A 27,193-nucleotide genomic window follows, 5' to 3' on the forward strand; every position below is an offset into this window, starting at 1 on the left:
GAGGTCTTCATTTGGAAGAGTCATTTCGCTTTTCCAAAAAGGTCAAGGTCATTGGTCTACTTTAGAATGAAGATAATGACTACTTAAAAACAAGTGTGTGTTTCCCCTTCTCCCAGAAATGGAAGCAGGTGTGCAGGCCATAGGTCGGAGGACCTACTTATCCCCACCTGACAGCATTTATCTGCTCTGGATCTAGGAGACTCAAGGTTTTGAACATCAGCCTGTGAGTCAGTGATGCAGCTTTTCACAGGATGTCAGTGTTCAGAGAAAGCAGCAGGTCCATTTGGCACAGTGTCATCTTCATGTCAGGACTGGAGGTCAAATTTCTCATGAACCCCAAACTTCCTGGGATTTCCTCTTTTCTCTAGTTGACCCATGGTTAGGGTTAGAGTTACGGTACAGGTTAGGGTACGGGTTAGGGTACGGGTTAGGGTTAGGGTACGGGTTAGGGGTTAGGTTTAGGGTTAGGGTACGGGTTAGGGTACGGGTTAGGGTTAGGGTATGGGTTAGGGTTAGGGTACGAGTTAGGGTTATGGTTTGGGTTAGGGTTAGGGAACACTGCCCTTCATGCAGGTGGAGGTGTGACCTCCTTCCACTCCTACAGGAAGGTGAAACCTCTTTTTTTAAGATTGATTTATTTATTTGACAGAGAGAGACACAGCAAGAGAAGGAACACAAGCAGGGGGAGTGGGAGAGGGAGAAGCAGGCTTCCCGCAGAGCAGGGAGCCCGATGCAGGGCTCGATCCCAGGACCCTGGGACCATGAGCTGAGCCGAAGACAGACACTTAACGACTGAGCCACCCAGGCGCCCCAGGAAGGTGAAACCTCTTAACATGCAGGGATGTGAGGTAAGCATTTGTCATCCTCCCGTCGTTGCGATGCCGTCCCCTGACAATCAGAAAAAATGAATCCTCAGGATATTCAGGTGTTTGTGGTGAGAAATCCTGACCCTCAGGTATAGGAGACACATCTTCCTGCATGTAGGTCCCAGAGAGGAGACCTGGAGACACTCAGGTAGGAGTGAGACCTGAGATCACAGACCCTGTGATACCTAGCAATGAATAGAAAGATGGGCTTTGTAGTCCTAAATTAGAGAAATTCAAAGTGGGTCTTTGAAAAGTGTGCTGATAATATGTACTTGGAAAAGGGAAAGACAATTTGCCCTACACAGTGGTAATGATCGATTAATCTGGTGAGCCAGACACCCTGTGACCATTGACATGTTGCATCATCTTGACACAGAGGGACAGAGCTGCCCCTCAACACATGATTTGGAACAGGAACTGTGGTTGCAGCTTGCATGAGGGGCAGACCCTGACACTGCACAAAACTGGATCCTCAGATGATACTGAACCTTCGAAGGGTAACTGGGAATGCAGATCCTGGCCTTAGGACAGAGGGAGGGCCTGCACATGAGCCCCCATCACCCGAGGGTTGCAGAGGAGCCTGTACAGAAAGCTGGCATCTTGTTTCGGCCTGAACCGGTTAAGCTAATGGGCTCCTGCCTGGCCTGACTACTGGGGGGTTTGGGGGGATGTAGCCATGCTGATTGGTCCAGAGGTCACAGAGCTTTGTGAGGTCACTGGGCTTCCAGGCCAGGCTGGGGCAGGAGTATGATAGAGATGCTGCCAACTGCCATTCTGCTGGCCTTGGCAGTGTCTGGGGTTGCCAAAGATAACGCCACGTGTGAGTAAGTGTCAGGGACTCCTCCGGGGGGTGGAAAGAATGTCTTCTGAATAGCAAGCCCCACCCAGACGCCCTCTGTCCAGGGCTAGGCAGGAGGCCAAGCTTGGGCCTTAGTAGTCCCCTGGGTCTCACGGGTGTGACCCACATCCCCAACTCAGACCATCCTTGCTCCCAGCTTCATCAGCCGAGATACACCAGGGCTGACCTCTGGGCTCTTATGCCTCCTGTAGCACAGACGTTGGGGTCCTTCCATCACCTAGAGACTGACCTCACTGCCTCTTGCACATCAAGTCCCAATTTTTAGAAACCCCTTTCTTCCCACAGATACTGAGGTGCCCCACCTTTGGCTGACCCCAAAGACCCCAGGGTATTGTCATGGCATTCTTCTAAGGTCCCGCCTCCACCTTAGATTGTGACAGCACCCAAGGGACCCCCAAACTCTTGTGGCCTCGCCCCAGTTCCCAGAACTTCCACCCCTGGCCCCCGCTGTTCCCCACACCTGGGATCACTGGACCTGCCTTGGCTACTCTCCCTCCTCCTGCCACCATTTAACCCCACACTGCAGCCCCAAGACCCCTGTGGCTCTTTTCTTAGTCTCCTGCCCAAAATTGGCTCTAAAGACCTCAAGCCATTACACCTCTCTCTCTCCACCTCTAGCCTCCCCCTCTGCCTCGGGATCTCCCCTATTTCTAGGGCCCTTATCATCGGTCCTGCTTCCTTTGGCGCCTTCTTACTTCGCCTTGGGGCTACACCCACAAGACCCCAGAACCCATACTCCTCAAAACCAGTTCCTGAAGCCTGCAGCTTCCTGCTTCCCTACCGCCCTGACAGCGCCCCTCCTCAGCAGCTCCCCCTCGGACCCTCCACACTCCCGATTGCCCCACTTTGCTCAGCCCTCTAGCCCTGTTTCCCCATCGTGCAGGTGCGAGGACAGGCTGTGCCTCTTCTTGGTTTGAACTGTGCCCCTGGTCTATCCCCAGTACCCCCCTGTGGGTTAGGGTTCAGGCAGAACCCACCGGGAAGTGGCCATGTCGCCGGAGGGCAGGATGCAAAATCGGGGCCTGGCCCTGGATGGTCAGCCTCCAGGTATTCATGTCCCATAATAACCGAAGGTACTATGCATGCAGAGGCACCTTGCTGAACTCCCATTGGCTGCTTACGGCTGCCCACAGCTTATTCTCCAATAATTACGTGTGGGAGCGCGTGGAGGGAGGTCTTCAGAAAGGCTCTTCCCAGAAAGGGACATTCTCCAGGGCTCTCTGTGCGCAGCCTCCCTGGGGCTCTGGGCCTTGTGGCAACCAGACCGAGAGTGGGTGGGCCCAGGCCCTTGCTGAGGGAGGGCTCTGAGGATCATGATCACCAGAGGTTTCTGTCGAGCCCGTCCTTTCTGAGGATGACCTGGCTTGCCTCTGTGCCCACAGAAATGTATATGACTGGAGACTGATTTTTGGAGCAAGGGAATTTACGTATGGGAACGATAAGGCAGCGAAGCCACCTCAACAGGAGAGAGATGTCGAGAAAATCATCATTCATGAGAAATACATCCCCAGTTTATAGCACAATGACATCGCTCTCATGAAGATCACCCCTCCCGTTCCCTGTGGGCAATTCATCAGAACAGGCTGCCTGCCCCAATTTAGGGCAGGCCCACCTCGAGTTCCCCAGGCCTGCTGGGTGGCTGGCTGGGGATTCTTGAAAGAGAAAGGTGAGTACGGGAGGGGCTCTCACAGTGGTAGGGGCACTGCTGGTCATTGCCTCAGTGGTCTCTGAAGGGCAGGGCCATATGTGGTGCCTAGTGGTGATGTCCACCAGAATGCGGGATACTGTCCCATTTTAGATCAGGAGAAACTGGCAGCCGAGTCCCCTGTCCACAACCTCACCACTGATGGCTCATGTGGTCGCTGGGTGGAAGGGTGCATGCAGCCCCAGGAGAACCTGGGCATTTTTCGAATGGGGTATGGGCTGTGGCTCTATCTGGGGCCTGGAACCCCAGTTGCTAACTTCTGGAAATGGGGGATTGTCCCTTGACACGGCACTTGGAGAAGAGCTCGAGATGGGGTTTTGTGGTGGCGGGCCAAATCCTCTCCTCTCTGGACATCCATTTCCCCATCTGCGAGTGCAAGGGCCATGTCACGTGGTCTCTGAGCTCTGAGACCCCAGAGCCCAGCCCTCTAGACCTCAGTGAACCTCTGCTCCCCACCCTCACTGGACACAATGCGAGAATCCACCCTCCCCATCCAAGTGACTTCGTATTCTCTGCAGAGAGAGGACAGGGTTCTTGGCAGGCCAGCAGTGGGCAGCAAGGGTTTGACGAGTAGGTTAGGCCTTTCAGCTTTCCACAGGTGACCACATGGACTTTTTACCCAGTCACATTGGGGATGAGAAGAGAGACTGAAAGCTCTTCTGTCCCTTGATAATGGAAAACTGAGGGCTCCTAATTCAAGGCACTTCAGTCATTTGGGGTTCAAAATTCAGCATTTTCTGCTGACAAAACCCTGGTAGTTTCAGTATGCTTCCTGTAACTCTTCTTCCCTCTCTCAAGGCTGCCCCCCTTCTCTGATTGGGTTGCTTCTCCTCCCGGGCACCCCTGTTTTCTCTGGCCTCTGCTGGCCCTTCCCTCCCTGACCTGGGGTTTCAACCTCTGTCTGCCTATTGATGTCCATAGCTCTGCTGAGGCCTCTAGAGCATTCTTCTTCTCCCAACCTCCCGGCCTACCCTGCTCTGCCCACCCACCCAAACATGTGTGCAGTGTCCCAGGGTTCTTGGAGTCCCTGGGGGGTGGCTGATCTCAGGGTTCCCATCTACAAACCACCCCTGCCACCACCTTTGCTGTCCTATTTCTCAAAAGGATTATAGGCTCCCAGCTACACCCTGGACATCACACAGGCCTCTTTTTTTCTAGAATCCTCCTCAACTTAGTGGGATTTCTACCATCTTCTGGTGAATCCAACCCCACTGGTAAGACCACGTCTTAAAGAAATCTCCAGCCTCCAAATTTCTGTGACATTCTTGCAGACCTTCCTTTTTCTACCTCCTCCTTGAGGCCATATGTTTCTGGGGTAGTCCTCCTTTTCTATTGAATTTCAAGTTCTTGTGGACTTTTCAGCATTTAAAGCCAAGGTGTTGGGATTGAGAAAACCCTGTTCTCTTCCAGGTCATCTGGCTCTTCCATAGATCTAAAATTATACCATAAGCGACCAGGCTTCTTGTGGTGGTCATTTCCATGTCACCCCTGCCTTGGGAACAGTGCAAGGACAAAACTAAGCCTGCTTGGGTAGTGTTCAAATTTGACCTGAAGGGCCTGGAGACGCAGTCCAAGACACACAAACACAGTCTGAATGCTGTGTGCCTAGCTCCATCCATTTGCTCCACTTGGTTCTGGCTTCCCACTTGGCCTACACTGCCATGTTCCAAGTGTAATCCGCCACCCCTCCACCCAGATGCAGGCGATTTCAGACCCACCCACCAGGCTGTGGCTGGGCTGTGGGTGCGGCCGTGGTGGGGGGAGGCCACTTGATGAAGAGGGGATAGCTGCCCCTATAGCCAGGTGTGAGGTTGGCTGATGGAATCATAGCCCGGGCTGGGCCTTTCTTAACCCAAAGGTCATGATGGAGCCTCTGGGGCTGTACAGGATGTTCTGACCTGCCTTCCGGTTATTCCAACCACCCATGCCCCTGACAGATCTGTGTGTGTGTGGAGGCCATCCTGCAGCTCCTCCTTCTCTGTAACTTCAAAACGGATGGGAGGCATGCGGGGAGGACTCATCTGCCCAGCCCCAGCAGATCCTGTCCAGAACTGAGCTGAGGGGTTTAACGGGGGATAAGAAGCAATGAGGGGGACTTAGAGCCGTACTGTGGGGAAATGAAATGTGTGTCCTGGATTTGAGTGTAGAGAGGAAAACCTTGGTCTGAATCCAAGCCACACCACATCCCTACCAGCATGTTTGGGCATGTGGTGCTCCAAGCTCTTTATTGGAGGCAAGGTCAGTCACAGCGCTTAACACAGGGGGTGACTGTGGGGTGTAAATGAGGTGACACATCCTGGCTGTAGCTGTGAATAATCATCTGGCATCAACACACATTCCTGCAGCCACATCTGCTTATCCTCCATGCACTGCCCATTCTCTTCACCTGCATATGCCTCCAACACCCCACATCCTTCACAAGTGTCTGAGGAGAGGCCAGGGGCATTGTCCTTCATGGATTTTAGGTTGAAGTAGAGCATTTCAGGATGATGGGGGTTCCGTGGAGGGAGGAGGCAGGTCTTTCCCAAAACATGTCTTCTGTGATCGCTGACCACCGAGCTGCCTGGCTGTAGCCTACAGGATCGCACCGACACTGCAGGAGGCCCGTGTGAACCTCATCGACCTCGACTTTGTAACTCCACCCAGTGGTACAAGGGCGCATTTGTTCAACCAATGTGTGTGCAGGGTACCCTGAAGGCAAGATCGACACCTGCCAGGTAACTTCCCTCCAGGCGCCCCTTTCCCTGTCAACACATCTTTTGTGAATCCCTGAACTCCACTCACTCCAGCGCCCTGCTTCAGTGACCCTTTCCCTGGTCTCATCTTGTAGCAGTGAGGATGGGAGGTGATACCTGGGGCCCCTACAAAGAACCAGTCACCACCACACAGAGCGCTTTATCCCACCGTGACACAGAGATCATACCACCCGAACACCACCCTGGAAGAGAATGCTTACCTCTCCTCACGAGAATACAAAACCTTCAAATCCACTTGTACACACATGCCCATGAATGCATAAGGCCTCATACGTGGACTCATGGATCGCTGATCTTCCCTCCTCACTGCAAGAAGACCCATGACAATTCATCCCCTTCTCACATCCACCTGAAGCTGTTGATACCAACTCAAGGTTTACCACCACCACTTGTGTTCATGGCAGCAAGAAGCCATGTGACTGAAGAAACTGTCCTTCCAGAGCCTATGGCCCTTCTGGGCAGGGGAAATGTGGCTCAGACAGAGAGTGACTTCTGTGTCCTTCTGGGCAGGGGGACAGCAGCAGGCCTCTCATGTGCAGAGACAACATGGCAAACACCTATGTGGTCGTGGGAGTCACAAGCTGGGGGTGGCTGTGCCTGAACTAAGCGCCCCGGAGTCTCCTGCCCATGTACATGCCCTTCCACAAAGTGAAATCAAGGTCCAGATAGCTTTACTGGCAAAGTCTACCATGCAAGGAAGAAATAATATGAATTTTACACTAAGTCTTCCCAATAGCTTAAACATGGAACACACTTCCCAATTAATTTTATGTAGCCAGCATTATCCTGATAGTGAGACTAACACAAAGATGTTGCAGGAAAATGAAACTACAGACCAATATTCTTCATGAACATAAACGCACCGGTTTATTTTTAATTTTAGCAAATGAAATCCAGTAAGATATGAAAAGGGTAATACACTATAATAATAGTGGAGTTTATTCCAGGAATGTAATGTTTATTAAACATTCAAAAATTGGGGCACCTGGGTGGCTCAGTCAGTTAAGCATCTGCCTCAAGTCATGATCCCAGGGTCCTGGAATCGAGCCCCACGTGGGGCTCCCTGCTCAGTGGGGAGCCTGCTTCTCCCTCTCCCCCTTCCCCTGCTTGTGCTCTCTCTGTCAAATCAGTCAATAAAATCTTAAAAAAGAAAAGAGTTAAACATTCAAAAATTATTCAGTATAAGCAAGAAGTGAAGGATAAAATGAACCCTGTGGTACTGGATATGAGTTGGAAACAGCAGTATGAACTCCTGTTTAATATATACGCAAATGGATAGATACAGAATCAGTACAGGCATGCATGTCCACGTGGGTTAGGATACATGCCTGCATTGCCTGGTTTTGTCTTATCTACCTCAGGGGGCCTAAAAGCAATGACATCTCAGGAGCAACAAGGATGCCTTGTGTCTAGATCTTGGTTTCCAATTAACATTCTCCAATGTAAGGAACTAGGTCATCTTAGAGAAATGCAGGACTGAGTTAGGGAAAATACCAGATAAGCCTGGAGCATTTTATAATATGAAAGTAAAGATATATTTTAAAAAAATGATAGGGTCACATGAAACAGACACAGTAGCCATGTGAAAGCACTCCCAATGGCCAAAGGTAGAACAATGTAAACAACAAATTAAATAATACAGTATTGGAATATCATCCAAAGTATCAAATATATGTGAGTCTATACTGCAAAAATAATAAATAGTGGGAAAGAGGCAAATACTCCCTACAGAAGAATTATAATTTTTTTAAGATTTATCTATTTATTTTAGAGAGAGAGAGCACAAGTGGGAGGGGCAGAGGGAGAGAATCCTCAGGCAGACTCCCCTCTGAGCACAGAGCCTGACGAGGTGCCCGAATCCACGACCCTGAGATCACGAACTGAGCCCATACCAAGAGTCGGACGCCCAACCAACTGCACCACCCAGGCGCCCCAGAAGAATTCTAAGTAGTATATGTAGATACTACACCTCGCAGGAGCTGACACTTCATCAACACCACCCCCTAGTGTGCGCTAAACAGAGCAATTCAATTTCAAAGAATAAAGGATGGAGAGGGAACTGTGAATAAACCTGGAAAACACTACCCTGCCCAAGGGGCCAAGGTTTAGTTTCATCCCTGATGTCATGTGTACGCCATGGACTCCCCCATAGGAGTGAGGAGAAGGGTACTTCATCTCCATGGAATTCTTTGAAAAACTCATAATCTCAATAACCATGAGAAAACCATAAAACAATTCATATTAAGTGACATTCTACAACACATCTAATCAGTATTCCTCAAAACTGTCAAGGCCATATAAAGGCAAAGGAACACTGAGCAACTATCACAGACCACAAGAGATTAACGAGACTTGAAACATAGAAAGAATGTGGTACCCTGGATCGGACCTTGGAACAGGAAAATGACTATCATGGAAAAACTGGAAAAATATTAATAAACTCTGGAGTTTAGCTAATAATAATGTACAAATGTTGATTTATTAATTTTGACATACATACCTTGGTAATATAAGATTTAACGACAGGGGAACCTATCAACTGTCGAACCCAGGGGAACCTATCAACTGTTTCAACACAGTTGAAACTGGGTGAAGGGCATGTGGGAACTCTGTACAACTTTGCAACTTTACTGTAAATCTAAAATTCTGAAATAAAAGTTTATTTAGAAAAAGAGGTCAGTATAATTCACCAGATTAACAAAATAAAACAGAAAAACTCCCTGACCACTTCAATAGATGCAGAAAATTTTCTGACAAAATCCAACACTCATTCTTGATATTGAAAAGATAAATAAAAATATCCTAGCAAAGTAGGGGTAGAAGGGAATATCCTCAACCTAATAAAGGATATCTGTGAAGAAAAATCATGCTCAACACTTAACTTCACTACTAACATCGTACTTAGGGATGAAAGGCTTAATTATATGCCCTTCAGATCAGACACAAGACAAGTATTCCACTCTCAACCCTGCAGTCAACATTGCTCTGAAGGTCTGGCCAATTGAAGAAGGCAGGAAGGAAAAGAGGAAGGATGAAGGCAGACGGGCATCCAGTTTGGGAAAAAATTATATAAAACCCTCTTATTCACAGATGACTTGCTTTTCTATATAGAAACCCAAAGGGATCTACAAAAAGCCTACTAGAGATGGAAAACAGACACATGAAATTATGCTCTATATCACTAATGACCAGGGAAATGCAAATCAAAACCATAATGAAATGTCACCTCACACCTGTCCGAATAGTTAAAATCAGAAAGACAAGAAATAACAAATTTTGGCAAGGATGTGGAGAAAAGGGAACCTTTGTGCACTGTGGGTGCGAATGTAAATTGGTATACTGTGGAAACCAGTACAGACATTCCTCAAAAAATTAGAAATAACATGTGATCCAGTAATTCCACTACTGGGTATTTACCTGAAGAAAACAAAAAGATATATGCCCCCCCCATGTTTATTGCAGCTTTATTTACAATAGCCAGGATATGGAAGCACCACAAGTGTCCACTGACTGATGAATGGATAAAGACATGGTGTATAAACACATTGGAATGTTATTCTGCCATAAAAAGTAATGGGATCTTGACATCTGCAACAACATGGATGGACGTAGAAGGTATTATGCTAAGTGAAATAAGTCAGAGAAAGACAAATAACATATGATGTCACTTACATGTGGAATCAAAAACAAAAGGCAGAAACAGACCCATAAATAGAGAGAGCAAACTGATGGTTGCCAGAGGTGTTGGGGTAGGGGGCAGGGCAAAATGAGTGAAGAGAAGTGGGAGATACAGGCTTCCAGTTATGGGATAAGTAAGTCATGGGGATGAAAGGTACAGCACAGCGAATACAGTCAGTGATACTGTGATAGTATCACATGGCGAGAGATGGCAACTACACTTGTGATGAGCACAACATACAGACTTGTCGAATCACTTTGTTGTCCACCTGAAACTAACGTAACATTGTGTCAGCGATACTTCAATAATTAAAGGCTACTAGAGGGACACCTGGAAGGCTCAGTTGGTTGAGCTTCCCACTCTTGATCTCAGCTCAGTTCTTGATCTCAGGGTCATGAGTTCAAGCCCCACATTGGGCTCCATGCTGGGCATGGAGCTTACTTAAAAAAAAAAAAAAAGTCTGCTAGAATCAATAAGTGAGTTCACCAAGGTTTCAGGATGCATAATTAATACACAGAAAATAATTATATCTGTATATACTAGCAATGAATAGTTGAAAATTGAAATTAAATAACATTTATAATAATATCAAAAGATGAAATCCTTAGGAATAATTTTGACAAAATATTGACAAATGACCTGCATACTTAGACTAAAACATTGCCAGGGGAAATTAAACAAGTCTTAAATAGATTTTGTTGGAAAGATACACTGCGTTAATAGTTCAGAGGACTCGATATTGTTGAGATGTCATGTCTCCTCAAATTGATCTATAGAATTGGGCCTCCTGTCTGGCTCAGTCAGTACAGCGTGTGACTCTTGACCTTGAGGTAGTAAGTTCGAGCCCCATGTTGATTACTTAAAATAAAAAATCTTTTTTTAAAAAAATTATCTATAGATTCAACATAATCACAATAAAAGTTCCAGCAGGATTTGTTTTATAAATCAATAAGGTGATTCTAAAATTCACATGGAAATGCTAAGGACCTAAAATAGCCAAAACGGCTTTGAAAAAACATTTGAAAGATGCACACTACCTAATTTCAAGACCTCTTGTAAGCTGTACATAGTAAGATAGTGTGGAAATAGTGTCAAGTAAACTTGTTCAAAGGAACAAAACAGAGCTCAAAAGTAGAACCATACATATGAGGACAACTGATTTTCTTCAGAGATATGAAGCCACAGTAGAGAAAGAAGAGTCTTTTCAACAACTAGATATACACATACAGAAAAACGAGCATCAATCCATAGTTTACCATAAATAAAAATTAACTCAAAGGGACCATAGACCTAAATGTAAAACCTAAGACTCTCAAACTTCTAGAAGTAAACATCAAAGAAAATCTTTGAGACCTTCGTTAAGCAAAAATGTCTTAGATACGACACCAAAAGAATGATCTACAAAAGAACACATTAATTGAACTTAATCAAAATGTAAAAAGACATTATTTAGAGAATTAAAAAAAGCCATAGACTGGGAGAAAATATTTACAAAGCATATATCTGATAGAGGACTTATTTTCGGTATATAAAAAGAACTCTCAAAACTCTAAAATAAAAAGACAATGAAAAATTTTAAAAAGGCAAAAGATTTGAACAGACCACCAGAGAAGATATGTCAATGGCAGTTGGCACATGAAAATATGCTTAACATCACTAGCCTTTAGGGAAATGCACATGGAAACCACAGGATTTCCAGGTTGGTGAGCTCATGGCAGTGCTGGGAGGGTGGGGGTCTTGAGAGAACGCGAAGCTCCACAGCCATTCCCCCACATACTTTGCCCTATTCATCTCTTCCATCTGTCTCTTCCTGGATTGTATCCTTTTAACTAAACAACTAAACAACCCCAAACAAAAGAGCGAATTGTCTACGGTTAAATGCCCAAAGCCTGAAGGAGGAGATTCAGTGCTGGAACTTTCTGTGAGCCTGGCAGAGACAACAATGCCCAGATAGTGCTAGCCACAGATCCTGATGGCAGCGACCACTTCGGGAGACTGGCCATGGGAACGCTGTCACGTCAGCAGCTTGGCTAGGTAATGGACATCGGACTGGATGGTCAGGGAGGTCTCTGGTGCAACCTGATGACTGCAGCAAGATACAAGGAGAGAGTAAGCCCTAGGAGTTTTTATCCCACGGAAAACATGTCTCTCCTTTCTTTTCTTGTCTTTTCTTTTTGTTGTATCCATATTGAGAAGATGGATGTTGGCTGAATCTACTGTGGTGATCATTTCACAATCAATATAAATCAAACCACCCTGCTGCACACCTTAAACTTATACAGCAATGTATATCAATTATTTCTCAATAAAACTGGAGGGGAACAGGATGGGGCGCCTGGGTGGCTCAGTCAGTTAAACGTCTGCCTTTGACTCAGGTCATGATCCCAGGGTTCCAGGATTGAGCCCCGCATCGTCAGCTACATCCTCTGGGGGGAGTCTGCTTCTCCCTCTCCTTCTGCCCCCCCCCCCCGCCCCATCATGCTCTCTCTGTCTCTCGCTCTCAAATAAAATCTTAAAAAAAAAAAAAAACTAGCAGGGGGACAAAGGCCTCCTGGAAAATGGGAAAGAAGTCCTTTTGCATTTGAAGAGTTCCTTGGTTTTCTGTGTGGAACTTCCCTTTGCATAATGATGAGTTGAGTACTGCCGCTGTTGTTCTGTGATGGTCTTACTTAGAAACCATGAATGTAACATTGAAAGAGCAACTGATTACGATTCATGAAAAATATGGTTATCATATTTCAAAGATTTCTTATTTCTTGTGTTGTGATCCAACTAACATCAAAAGTGTATTTGAAAGGCTTCACAGTTTTTATTCTCCAAAAGAATATCCAAAATTTATGGGATACTTGTTGTGTTGCATATACAGGACATTACCACTGGATATGACGGCGGCAAGCCTAATCAGAAATCAGTGTTGCCTGTGAGTAAAAACAGCAGAGTGATTACATCCCCTTCTCAAAATGGCTGTGTTGGTGGTCCTTGGACGAGCAGCATGGAACCAAAGACAAAGTACTCTGCAGAGACGTGAGTACTCCCTGACCCGGAGATGGGAATCACAGAGCCTTATTGGAAGAAGAATTGAAGAAGCTCATTTAAGCTCGGATTTAAAATTGGTTTGGGCCCAGTTAAGGATGAAACAGAACAACCAAGAGAACTATGCATTGAATTCGTGTGAACATTCTCTACCTCATCTGGGCAAACATTTTCCTTTTATTTCCTTTCTTTCTGGTCAGCTGACTAAACTAGTTGTATAAATTTGAAATGAAATGGTCTTGAGAGAAGTTATTCAAATTTTTCATAATCTTGAACCAAAGTCATTACATTAAAAGTATTAGAGTAACACAGTTTTTCCTTTAACAGAAACATAATACAAACGTGATTTTTCTAATTAAAGTATGATTAAGCTTAGTTCTATAGTCTTATAACTGTGTACAGTACATTTTCTAAAAAGGCATGTAAGTGTTATGTCATTGTACAGTTAAGGAAATTATTCATAAAATTGGCAAAAAAGTGGACTGTTCTCCAATCACTGTGGTAAAGTGCCATTGTTACATCATAGATATTAATTCATAAATTAGAGTATTTGAAATAGGGTATTTAGCATTCACAGTTTATTTTCTTAAGATTTATGTATTTGAGAGAGAGAGAGAGCACACATGTGAGCATGGGGGGTGGGCTGTGGGGGTAAGGGCAGAGGGAGGGAGAAAATCTCAAGCAGACTCCCCACTGAGTGCGGGACCCAATGTGGGGCTCCGTGGGGGGACTTGACCCCATGACCCTGAACTCATGACCCGAGCCAAAACCAAGAGCTAGACACTCAACCCATTGAGCCAACCAGGCACCCCTAGCATTTGTGGTTTAAAACAGTGTTATAATATCTCCTTCAACACCTCTGCTAAAGATGCTCATGGTGTAGTATACATTTATTATATGTATCTAAAATTTGATGTTCACTATACAGAAAATAAGAGTGGGAACACTCCTGGTTTTGCTCTTGTCAGATTTCTCAGTGCCTTCTCAGTCTGGTGTGAACTGATACAGTGCTCCTGCATTGCGTATGAATTAATCAGTTAATTTAGCAGACAGCTAAAGAAAATATTTTCAAACTACCTAGGTGCTTCCTCTTTACCTCACATGGGTTTGCTGACTTAAGAAGAAAATCTGAGAAAGAAGCTCTGAATCTACTCAAAAGTCCAGTTTTATAAGTAGATTTATTCCTTTATCAGATGAAGTAATGCTAATTTTACTAAGACACAAAAACAGATTTTAGGTATTAATGAATCACTAACGCTAAAGGCCAGTTTATTCTAACATTTTGTGGCCTCTGTAGAATTTGTGATCACGTGAGTTCCGTTTATCATCTTAGTGTGGAAAAATGTTTTGGAAGTTCACTTCTGGTGGATTCTGTGGTCTTCTGAACAAGACCTCACAGAGAAGTGCTGTTTGAACTTTTTCAAGGGCACCCTGTCCTGTATAGCTCTCAGAGTGCCTGGGCACGTGCGGCAGAGTTAGGAGGTTGCAATCACAGGCCTTGGATAGACTCACACTAAACAATTTACCTAGCGGAGATAGCAGTGGTATTAGAGAATTTATTTCCTTTACAAAGAACAGTATAAGGTTGGAAATGATTGGAATGTTCATTAAATCTTGGTCTGTTGCAGCTGTCAGCTAACATTTGCTTAAACTCATAGGATCCAAATATAATTTTCAAATTTTTATATTTCCACTATTAATTTGTTCCTTCCTTACCTTCTTATAGATGGATGTCGCATGACTAGAGTAATAGCTAGCCAAATGCAGAGCACCACTTTTCTGAATAAGGTTATTTTCAAAGGCTTTGCACTAAAGAAGCAATGTGTAGAATGATTTGTTTTATTGCTTTTAGGAATGTTGACTGTAATTTTGGAAGAGGCCTATATTCAACAAAGTGGTCTTCACAATGCTGTGTCTGTGTGTACAGTATGTACCTTTAGGGTGAGTAATAGTGTTTCAGTGACTGAGGGATGAAGTAGGGCTGCAATGATAGGACAGCCTGCTCATCATTACTAGAGCCACGTCACAATGACCATACTATATTCACGAGAGAACATTTTGACTGCTTTAATACACTTAAGTCATGTTACTCAAGGAAAAGTTATTGAAGTTTGGATTCTTATCTCAGAAATTAAACAATCCAAAATTAAATCAACCAATTTTCTATTCCTGGCATATACAGCCTGAAGAATCATTTGACCCTAACCACACTCTGGAATCTGTCTGAGCATGGAATTTAGCATCTCTTTGGCACAGTGGCACATATTTGCCTAACAAAGTCAGTTCAGTGATAGCTCAACCCAGCCAGGAGAGATGCAAGGGCTGGCTGGGTAGGTTCACCCCTGGGCTCTGCATTGTCTCTCTTCTTCTTTATGAAAATATCATGGACATGAATTAATTCTCCCTGAGCATGCAGATCCAAACTGGGGTTCTCTAGAGCTTTGGGGAGAAAGAATTAGTGGGGCAAGATCAAAGCATATATTGGAAATAAACAAACCGTATAAAGGTCAATAAGGTGGCACATGATGCTTCTTGTGAAGAGCAAACCTATCATCACCCTAAAAGTGGAGGATGAACTGACTGTGGGCAAATTGTTGACTTGTGCTAAATTTGGGTTTTTTAGTATCTTATTAAAGAGTAATCTCTACAATGTAACATGGGGCTTGAACTCAGGACCCCAAGATCGAGTGTCACACACTCTACTGACTGAGCCAGTTGCACACCCTGAGGATTTTGTTTTAAATATAAAGTGTTCTGTTTGGGTGTAGTAACTTCAGTAGACAGGGCAGCTCTGGGAGTTTGGATACTTTGGAATATCTTTATATAGGATAGACCTGGCTTAATGGAGAAATTGTTCTATGGCTGTGGCTATTGGTATGTCTTTCAGATGTTTTCCATTGATGTTTGTGATGCTTGAAAAATCCAAATTCTGTTTGAATGAATTTAATTTTACACTTATTTCTACCTCCTCCTTTCCCTATGTGCACTCCCACATTTTGTTGCTGTCAAAAGTTACTGCCCTATTACCTCATGATAAATCTTAACAATATTCATTTCGAATGCTTTAAATATATATATAGACTACACTTGTGGATAAAAACCCCACACATGACACATTATTACACACCTATAAGAATGGCTAAAATTCAGGGCGCCTTGGTGGCTCAGTGGTTAAGCGACTGCCTTCCGCTCAGGTCATGATCCCCGGGTCCTGGGATCAAGCCCCATGTCGGGCTCCCTTGCTCAGCGGGGAGTCTGCTTCTCCCTGTCCCTCTGCTCTTCCCCCTGCTTGTGCTCGCTTGTGCTCACTCTCTCTCAAATAAATAAATAAAATCTTTTAAATTGTTTTTAAAGATTAAATTAAATCAAAAAGACGGAGCACACCAAGTGTTGGCAAGGAGCTGGAGGAACTCGAACCCTCAGATACTGCTGACGGGGATGTAGAGTGTTGAAACTGCCTTGAAGACAGGTTTTGGCAGGTTTTAAAAGTGCTCACCATACACGTACCATATGATCCTGCGTGTAGGTACTTAGCCAGGAAACATGAAAGCATATGCCATACAAAGACTTGTGTACAAATGCTCATAGCTGCTTTATTTCTACTGACCTAAAACTGTAAAATCCATCACCTGGTTAGAGAACCAAGTGGTGGGGCAGTCACATAGTGGAGCGCTGGGTGGCAACAAGGACGAGACGCAAGGACTGTCCAGTCCACAAGGACTGGAATACACTGTCACATGGATAAACCTCAAAATGATTATGCTGAGTGAAAGAAGCTAGACCAAAAAAAAAAAAAAAGAACACTCGCTGTATGATTGCATTTATTAATTTTTTTTAAATGCAAACAGATCACAGTGAGAGAAACAGAGTAGAAGTTGCCAGGGCCGGGGAGGGAAGGGGCTGGAGGGATTACGGAGTACCCCAAGGAAGCCTTTGGAGTGATGGGCAGGTTCACTGTGTTGATTGTGGTGCTGGTTTCCTGGGTGCATTCATATGTCAAAACTTACATCTGCCATATAACCCAGCCATTCCACTATCTGAATACCTACCCAAGAGAAGTACAGAGGCCCAACTATTGTGGCCAGAAGCAGGTCACTGACGATTCTTTACCAAGAATATAGTTTCTGCAGAAAACTCCATTAGGCTAATTTTTGTTTCTTGATGAGTTTTCTACACATTAAAGAAGAACTACCTCCATTTTTTCCACTTCCATTTAAAATATACTAAAATTATATTTATTGGGATCTGGTTTTCCTTGTAAATATAAGATTTCTTATACTGGGGGTGCGTGAGTGGCTCAGTCGGTTAAACGTCTGCTTTGGTCAGCTCATGATCTTAGGGTCCATGGATCAAGTCCCACATCGGGTTTCCTGCTCAGTGGGGAGCCCGCTTCTCCCTCTGCCTCTGCATCTTCTCTCTGCTCATGCTCTCTCTCATGCTATCTCTCAAATAAATAAATAAATAAATCTTAAAAAAAGTTTTCTCATATGGATCAAATTTGCAATTAGAACTTGTGCCTATACACATCTTAGGACTGTTATTCCCGAATGCTCAGGATTCAGGCTTTTACCACGTGCACAGGTTTAGCCACCGTCAAACCATCTTGTTACTGTTCCTAGCAATAAAAGTCATTATGAATTCTGGTTTTAAGAAAATAGTTATCATTTGCCTAAACCATCCCACAGAGAAACAGTGAGCATATCCCTCAGTTGCCTAGATGCCCCTTGGTGCTGGCTCATTGTACAGCCTGTCCAGTTTTCCCCTGTTCTTCTTGTCTCTGTGTGCAGCAGTATCTGCTCCGGGACCTGTAAGCCATTTTCAGGGTTAGAGTATCCACAGGGATATGAAGGCAGATCAGAGAGTCTCACTTCACTTGTCAACAACTTCATTCATAATTTAAAAAAAAATGACAATTGGAACATCTATTCATTTTGCAAAAATCAGTGAATTTGATTTAAACCAGTATTGGCTTATATGTGGGGAAATGAGTACATTGAGGGAAAGCTAAAGCAGTGGGCTAGATAACCCCTCCCAGGAAGGCAATGTGGCACTATATCTCGTAAGTACTCCTACCACACAATGTAATTTGAGAAGGTGAGTCCCTGTGTACTAATAGGAAAATAACTCTAATTTGCTAAATGAAACAGGAAGTCAGAATAGTATGAACAGTGACTAAATAAGAAGAATATTATACGTAAATCTATTCGTGGGCATTGAAAGTTTTGGAAGATACACAAGACACCATCAATTGGATTCTGCAGGCTCTACCCAATCCATGGCCTCCCATCAGCGCTCCCTGAGCATAAGCCCTGTCTCCCCAGGAAGGAGACCCAACTGTCAGCGACAGATGACAGGCCCAATGAGGAGAGAAGGGAAAAACTAAGGACAATTATTTGAGCATGTGAAAGGAGAGAGTGCCAGGAGAATCCGTTCTGGATCATGGGAAGCTCTGAGGAGGAGGGATAATCTGTAAGTGGAAAGAAACCACTGGTACTAGAGCTCCTCCAAATTTGTCCCAAATCCTCCGCACCCACCCCTACTCCCTAGCCTGAGCACATCTTTCCACAGCATTCCCACCTGCAAGCTCAGGGTTCAGGACTGCACAGGAAGGGTGAGGGCAGGTCCTGAGTTGCTGCCATGGGTGTTTCTGCTCTTTGGACTGTGTGGCCTATGGCTTGGTGTTTGTCTCACTCTGTGACTGACATTGAGTTTTGTCCAGTGTTTAGAGGGTTCCTGGTGTCTGACACCAGGGTACAAAGCTTATATACCCAGTAGGGAGATTAAGAAACTGACTTTAGAAGAGACAGACAAAAGCCAACGAAAGGAATCATGGACATGCCAACTCTAATCTTAGAAATGTTGGCTCTCAGTGAAGACAGATAAAATTTGTTTTTTTTTATTTTATCAATGTTAATACACTACAGAGTCATGGGCCACCCAGATTAATTTGCAAGTCCCCTTAGGTAGCCTAGGTTCCAGGGCTCATAAGGGCACAGACAAAATACACCCGAGTGCCCCTGCATATGTATAAGGTTACCCAGCATCTCATCACCAGGTGGCTCTAGAGCACTCATCTATAAGCATGTATGGCGTGTCACGCTCTGCTCTGAAAACTTCACATCTGTCCTACTTTCATTGTCACACAACCCTCTGGCCATATTCCCAAGGCCACATAGCTGATGAGGGGTAAAGTAGGGGGTTTATTTGAACCCAGGTAGACTGACGAATCGTGAAAATACTCATGCCTGCTTCATCATTCCCTGTTGCAGCCCCAGCAGGAAAAGTCAGGGTCCTTGGCCTTGCTCACCCAAAGTTCCTCCCTCATGCTCCTGTACCCTATGCCATCTATCTTTGCATCCAAAACATAGGACCATATTGCACTTGAAACATGTGCACACAGTGAACAGGTGACCAGGTATGAGACTGTTGCTTGTTGCAGCAACGGCCCAGCCAGGAGCCCAGGGGTTTCTTTCTGGAGCCTGCCATCTTTTTTTTTTTTTTTTTTTTTTTTTTTTTGAGTTTTTTTCTTTTTTTTATTGTTATGTTAATCACCATATATTACATCATTAGTTTTTGGTGCAGTGTTCCATGATTCATTCTTTGTTCATAACACCCAGTGCTCCATGCAGAACGTGCCCTCCTCAATACCCGTCACCAGGCTAACCCATCCCCCTACCCCCCTCCCCTCTAGAACCCTCAGTTTGTTTTTCAGAGTCCATCATCTCTCATGGTTCGTCTCTCCCTCCGACATACTCCCCTTTTCTTCCTCTCCTGTTATCTTCTTCTTTTTCTTTTTTCTTAAAATATGTTGCGTTATTTGTTTCAGAAGTACAGATCTGTGATTCAACAGTCTTGCACAATTCACAGCGCTCACCGTAGCACATACCCTCCCCAATATCTATCACCCAGCCACCCCATCCCTCCCACCCCCAACCACTCCAGTAACACTCAGTTTCTTTCCTGAGATTAAGAATTCCTCATATCAGTGAGGTCATGTGATACATGTCTTTCTCTGATTGACTTATTTCACTCAGCATAACACCCTCCAGTTCCATCCACGTCGTTGCAAATGGCAAGATCTCATTCCTTTTGATGGCTGCATAATATTCCATTGTGTATATATACCACTTCTTCTTTATCCATTCATCTGTCGATGGGCATCTTGGCTCTTTCCACAGTTTGGCTATGGTGGACATTGCTGCTATAAACATTGGGGTACACGTACCCCTTCAGGTCCCTACTTTTGTATCTTTGTGGTAAATACCCAGTAGTGCAATTGCTGGATCGAACGGTAGCTCTAATTTCAACTGTTTGAGGAACCTCCATACTGTTTTCCAGAGTGGTTGCACCAGCTTGCATTCCCACCAACAGTGTAGGAGGGTTCCCCTTTCTCCACATCCCCGCCAACATCTGTCATTCCCTGACTTGTTAATTTTAGCCATTCTGACGGGTGTGAGGTGGTATCTCATTGAGGTTTTGATTTGGATTTCCCTGATGACGAGCGATGTTGAGCACTTTTTCATGTGCCTGTTGGCCATTTGGATGTCGTCTTTGGAGAAATATCTGTTCATGTCTTCTGCCCATTTCTTGATTGGATTATTTGTTCTTTGGGTGTTGAGTTTGATAAGTTCTTTATAGATTTTGGATACTAGCCCTTTATCTGATATGTCATTTGCAAATATTTTCTCCCATTCTGTCGGTTGTCTTTTGGTTTTGTGGACTGTTTCTTTTGCTGTGCAGAAGCTTTTTATCTTGATGAGATCCCAATAGTTCATTTTTGCCCTGGCTTCCCGTGCCTTTGGCGATGTTTCTAGGAAGAAGTTGCTGCGGCTAAGGTCGAAAAGGTTGCTACCTGTGTTCTCCTTTAGGATTTGGATGGACTCCTGTCTCACGTTTAGGTCTTTCAACCATTTGGAGTCTATTTTTGTGTGTGGTGTAAGGAAATGGTCCAGTTTCATTCTTCTGCATGTGGCTGTCCAATTTTCCCAACACCATTTGTTGAAGAGACTGTCTTTTTGCCATTGGACATTCTTTCCTGCTTTGTCAAAAATAAGTTGACCATAGAGTTGAGGGTCCATTTCTGGGCTCTCAATTCTGTTCCATTGATCTATGTGTCTGTTTTTGTGCCAGTACCATACTGTCTTGATGATGACAGCTTTGTAATAGAGCTGGAAGTCCGGAATTGTGATGCCGCCAGCTTTGCTTTTCTTTTTCAGTATTCCTCTGGCTATTCTGGGTCTCTTCTGGTTCCATACAAATTTTAGGATTATTTGTTCCATTTCTTTGAAAAAAGTGGATGGTATTTTGATGGGGATTGCATTGAATGTGTAGATTGCTCTAGGTAGCATTGACATCTTCACAATGTTGATTCTCCCAATCCATGAGCATGGAACGTTTTTCCATTTCTTTGTGTCTTCTTCAATTTCTTTCCTGAGTATTTTATAGTTTTCTGAGTACAGATCCTTTGTCTCTTTGGTTAGATTTATTCCTAGGTATCTAATGGTTTTGGGTGCAATTGTAAATGGGATCGACTCCTTGATTTGTCTCTCTTCTGTCTTGTTGTTGGTGTATAGGAATGCCACTGATTTCTGTGCATTGATTTTATATCCTGCTACTTTACTGAATTCCTGTATGAGTTCTAGCAGTTTTGGGGTGGAGTCTTTTGGGTTTTCCACATACAGTATCATATCATGTGCAAAGAGTAAGAGTTTGACTTCCTCTTTGCCAATTTGGATGCCTTTGATTTCTTTTTCTTGTCTGATTGCTGTGGCTAGGACTTCTAATACTATGTTGAATAGCAGTGGTGAGAGTGGACATCCCTGCCGCGTTCCTGACCTTAGGGGAAAAGCTCTCAGCCTTTCCCCATTGAGAATGATATTCGCTGTAGGTTTTTCATAGATGGCTTTTATGATATTGAGGTATGTACCCTCTATCCCTATACTCTGAAGAGTTTTGATCAAGAAAGGATGTTGTACTTTGTCAAATGCTTTTTCTGCATCTATTGAGAGGATCATATGATTCTTGTTCTTTCTTTTGTTACTGTATTGTATCACGTTGATTGATTTGCGGATGTTGAACCAGCCTTGCAGCCCAGGAATAAATCCCACTTGGTCGTGGTGAATAATCCTTTTAATATACTGTTGGATCCTATTGGCTAGTATTTTAGTGAGAATTTTTGCATCCATGTTCATCAAGGATATTGGTCTGTAGTTCTCTTTTTTGATGGGGTCTTTGTCTGGTTTTGGGATCAAGGTAATGCTGACCTCATAAAATGAGTTTGGAAGTTTCCCTTCCATTTCTATTTTTTGGAACAGTTTCAGGAGAATAGGTATTAATTCTTCTTGAAATGTCTGATAGAATTCCCCTGGGAAGCCATCTGGCCCTGGGCTTTTGTTTCTTGGGAGATTTTTGATGACTGTTTCAATTTCCTTAGTGGTTATAGGTCTGTTCAGGTTTTCTATTTCTTCCTGGTTCAATTTTGGTAGTTGATACATCTCTAGGAATGCACCCATTTCTTCCAGGTTATCTAATTTGCTGGCATAGAGTTGCTCATAATATGTTCTTATAATTGTTTGTATTTCTTTGTTGTTGGTTGTGATCTCTCCTCTTTCATTCATGATTTTGTTGATTTGGGTCATTTCTCTTTTGTTTTTGATCAGTCTGGCCAGGGGTTTATCAATCTTGTTAATTCTTTCAAAGAACCAGCTCCTAGTTTCGTTGATCTGTTCTACTGTTCTTTTGGTTTCTAGTTCATTGATTTCTGCTCTGATCTTTATGATTTCTCTTCTCCTGCTGGGTTTAGGCTTTCTTTGCTGTTCTTTCTCCAGCTCCTTTAGGTGTAGGGTTAGGTTGTGTATTTGAGACCTTTCTTGTTTCTTGAGAAAGGCTTGTATTGCTATATACTTTCCTCTCAGGACTGCCTTTGCTGTATCCCAAAGATTCTGAACAGTTGTGTTTTCATTTTCATTGGTTTCCATGAATTTTTTTAATTCTTCTTTAATTTCTTGGTTGACCCATTCATTCTTTAGTAGGATGCTCTTTAGCCTCCATGTATTTGAGTTCTTTCCGACTTTCCTCTTGTGGTTGAGTTCTAGTTTCAAAGCATTGTGGTCTGAAAATATGCAGGGAATGATCCCAATCTTTGGGTACCGGTTGAGACCTGATTTGTGCCCTAGGATGTGATCAATTCTGGAGAATGTTCCATGGGCACTAGAGAAGAATGTGTATTCCGTTGCTTTGGGATGAAATGTTCTGAATATGTCTGTGAAGTCCATTTGGTCCAGTGTGTCATTTAAAGTCTTTATTTCCTTGTTGATCTTTTGCTTAGATGATCTGTCCATTTCAGTCAGGGGGGTGTTAAAGTCCCCCACTATGATTGTATGGTTGTCAATGTGTTTCTTTGCTTTTGTTATTAATTGCCTTATATAATTGGCTGCTCCCATGTTCGGGGCATAGATATTTACAATTGTTAGATCTTCTTGTTGGATAGACCCTTTAAGTAGGATATAGTGTCCTTCCTCATCTCTTATTACAGTCTTTGTTTTAAAATCTAGTTTGTCTGATATAAGGATTGCCACCCCAGCTTTCTTTTGGTGTCCATTAGCATGGTAAATGGTTTTCCACCCCCTCACTTTCAATCTGGGGGTGTCTTTGGGTGTAAAATGAGTCTCTTGCAGACAGCATATGGATGGGTCTTGTTTTTTAATCCAATCTGATAGCCTGTGTCTTTTGATTGGGGCATTTAGCCCATTTACATTCAGGGTAACTATTGAAAGGTATGAATTTAGTACCATTGTATTACCTGTAAGGTGACTGTTAACTGTCTGTTGTCTGTGTTCGTTTCTGCTCTTTGCTGCTTTTAGGTTCTCTCTTTGCTTAGAGGACCCCTCTCAATATTTCTTGGAGGGCTGGTTTCGTGTTTGCAAATTCCTTTAGTTTTTGTTTGTTCTGGAAGCTTTTTATCTCTCCTTCTATTTTCAATGATAGCCTAGCTGGATATAGTATTCTTGGCTGCATATTTTTCTCGTTTAGTGCTCTGAAGATATCTTGCCAGTCCTTTCTGGCCTGCCAGGTCTCTGTGGATAGGTCTGTTGCCAATCTAATGTTTCTACCATTGTAGGTTACATATCTCTTCTCCCGAGCTGCTTTCAGGATTTTCTCTTTGTCTCTGAGACTCGTAAGTTTTACTATTAGATGTCGGGGTGTTGACCTATTATTATTGATTTTGAGAGGGGTTCTCTGTGCCTCCTGGATTTTAATGCCTGTTTCCTTCCTCACATTAGGGAAGTTCTCTGCTATTATTTGCTCCAATATACCTTCTGCCCCTCTGTCTCTCTCTTCTTCTTCTGGGATCCCAATTATTCTAATGTTGTTTCGTCTTATCGTATCACTTATCTCTCGAATTCTGCCCTCGTGATCCTGTAGTTGTTTCTCTCTCTTTTTCTCAGCCTCTTTATTTTCCATCATTTGGTCTTCTATATCGCTGATTCTCTCTTCTGCCTCATTTATCCTAGCATTTAGTGCCCCCATTTTTGATTGCACCTCATCAATAGCCTTTTTGATTTCGATTTGGTTAGATTTTAGTTCTTTTATTTCTCCAGAAAGGGTTTCTCTAATAACTTCCACGCTTTTTTCAAGCCCAGCTAGTATCTTTAAAGTCATGATTCTGAACTCTAGGTCCGACATCGTACTAATGTCCGTATTGAGTAGGTCCCTGGCTGACGGTACTACCTCTTGTTCTTTTTGCTGAGGTGATTTCTTTCGTCTTGTCATTTTGTCCAGAGGAGAACAGATGAATGAGAGAACAAAATGGTAACAGGTTTACAATGTCCCCAGCAAATATACTGTATACAAATCAGAAAAGACCTGAGACCAGGGGAAAAGAAAGGGAAAGAAAGAAAAAAGAAAGAGAAAAAGAAAAAAAAAGATAAAAAAGATAAAAACAAAAACAAAACAATTCAAAAAAGGCAGAATATGATCAAATATGATCAGGCTAGTGCATAGATCAGTGCCACACACTAGATTTTGGGCATATTTTGGTCTGTTAGAAAAAAGTGCCTCCTAAAATTTTAAAGGAAGAAAGACATATATGTACAAAATAAGGGTTGATACAATGAAGGGATGGAAGATGACTGTAAAGATGAAAATTATAAAAGATTTTATAAAAGGACTTGGTAAGATAAGTTGTTTGAAAAAAGAAAGAAGATTTAAGGAAGGGAAAAAAAAAAAGGGAAAAGGGAGAGAATGTGATCAGGCAGGAGACTAGAACAAAGCCATACACTAGTGGTTTAGGGTATATTTTGATCTGTTAGAAGAAACTGTACCTCAAAATTTTAAAGAGAGAACAACTTATATATATATGCCAAAAACAAGGATAACTACTATGAAGGGATAAAATATGACTCTAAAAATGAAAAAAAAATAAAAAATGTTTTTTTTTAAAAAAGGGATTTATAAGATGTTGGTTGAAAAAGGGAAAAAGAAAAATAAAAAAAAGTCAACAAAAATTAACTTTGATGAAATAATGAATCATGGTAAAAAAAAAAAAAAAAAAAAAAAAAAAGAAGCCATGAATCTATGTGCAGTATTCCCCTAGCGCTGGAGTTCTCCTATTCTCCTTGATCGATCAACTTGGTCTTGGCTTGCTGGCTGTTTGTGCTGATCTTCTGGGGGAGGGGCCTGTTGCTGTGGTTTCCAAATGTCTTTGCCGGAGGCGGAATTGCCCCGCCCTTATCGGTCTGGGCTAAGGAAGCTGCTCCAGTTTGCTCTCAGGAGCTTTTGTTCCCTGCAAGCTCTCGGTACAGCTTTGGAGGACCAGGGCGAAAATGGCGGCCTCCCAGTCTCCGCCCGGAGGAGCCGAGAACCCGGGGCCCCACTCCTCAGTGCGCCCCCAGAGAAAAGCAGTCACTCCCGTGTCCCCGGTCTCTGGCCGCACTCCGTGCTCACCCGGCCTGTGATCAAGCGTTGCTATCTCTGGCACTCGACCCCGCTCGGAGTCTCCAAACCCAGCAGATCCCTGCAGTGCGTTCCCGCACCGCTCCTCCCTGGGAAGGAAGGGGAGTCTCCCCGGATCTGCTGCTTGTTGGGTCCCTGCTGGGGGAGCCGTGCCCCGACTGGGCCGCAGATCACAGTTTGTGGCAACCCAGAGCTGAGAGCCCGCGACTCTGCTCCGTCTCTGCAGCCTGCTTCCCCTCTCCGATACCTGGGAGCTCTGGCGCACGCAGGCACCCCCGGTCTCTCTGTGATCCCAAGGGTCCTGAGACCACACTGTTCCGGGAGGATTCCACCCCCCGCTTAGCCACTGCAGCGACGTCCCTCCGCCGAGCCAACTTTGAAAAGGTCCGATTTTGTGCTCCGTGGCTCTAGCACTTGCCAGAAGCGGCCGGCGGAGGCCCCTCCGCCGCCGTCTATCCTCCCGAATATCGCCTCGGATTCACTTCTCCGCACGCCCTACCTTCCAGTAAGTGGTCGCTTCTCTGTTCAGAGATTTGTTCCTACTCTCCTGTTCGATCTCCTGTTGAGTTCGTAGGTGTTCAGAATGGTTTGATCCCTATTCAGCTGAATTCCTGAGACCAGATGAAATCTAGGTCTCCTACTCCTCCGCCATCTTGCTCCGCCCTCTGGAGCCTGCCATCTTTATTTCTCAAGAGGCTAATCCATCATTTAGGCTTGATCTGGGCCCTGACCAGATTGGGCAGTTGACCTGAGGCCATTGAGATCTCTTTCTCAGGACGTCACAGATGGACATAAGCAATTCTGGTTGAGGGCAGACTCCTGCCTGGGGTTGGCCATGTGGACTGAGCATCAGATGGCCACGCTACAAAACTTCATACTGGGGTCATTCTTCCAATCGACTCAGGCCCACACCCCTCCTTCTGAGTCAGCTCACCTCACAGAAGTGCTGTAGGGCCCAACTGCACTGATTTAATAAGCAGAGACTCTGAGTGTGAGATCCAGACCATACCGGCCTGTCACCACAGATCGCCTTGTTCCAACTTCAAAAATCTAGATTTAGGAAACCACAATGACCCCTGACACACAAGCATTTCCACCCTATTTGAGGGTGACAGAGGGAAGACAGATTTGCTGGGGGTGAGTTTGGATTATGTTGGGGAGGGCAGGTAGGAAGAAGTCCAGAAATCATCCCTTCATAGATTAGATAGATAGATAGATAGATAGATAGATAGATAGATAGATAGATAGATAGATAGATAAATTTATGTTTATATTTATTGATTTCATCTTTGTTTTCTTGGGAGTAAAGTGCTCACTGGGTCGGTTTGGAGTGGGGTCAGA

At 44.1% G+C, this 27,193-nt stretch overlaps 1 pseudogene; it reads left to right on the forward strand.

The window, feature by feature from the left end:
* Positions 1 to 1,613: 1,613 nt before the first annotated feature.
* On the forward strand, positions 1,614 to 17,709 carry LOC118356028 (annotated as a pseudogene).
* The last annotated feature ends 9,484 nt before the right edge of the window (positions 17,710 to 27,193 follow it).

This window comes from Zalophus californianus, chromosome 10, assembly GCF_009762305.2.
Source record: "Zalophus californianus isolate mZalCal1 chromosome 10, mZalCal1.pri.v2, whole genome shotgun sequence".
Classification (NCBI taxonomy): domain Eukaryota; kingdom Metazoa; phylum Chordata; class Mammalia; order Carnivora; family Otariidae; genus Zalophus; species Zalophus californianus.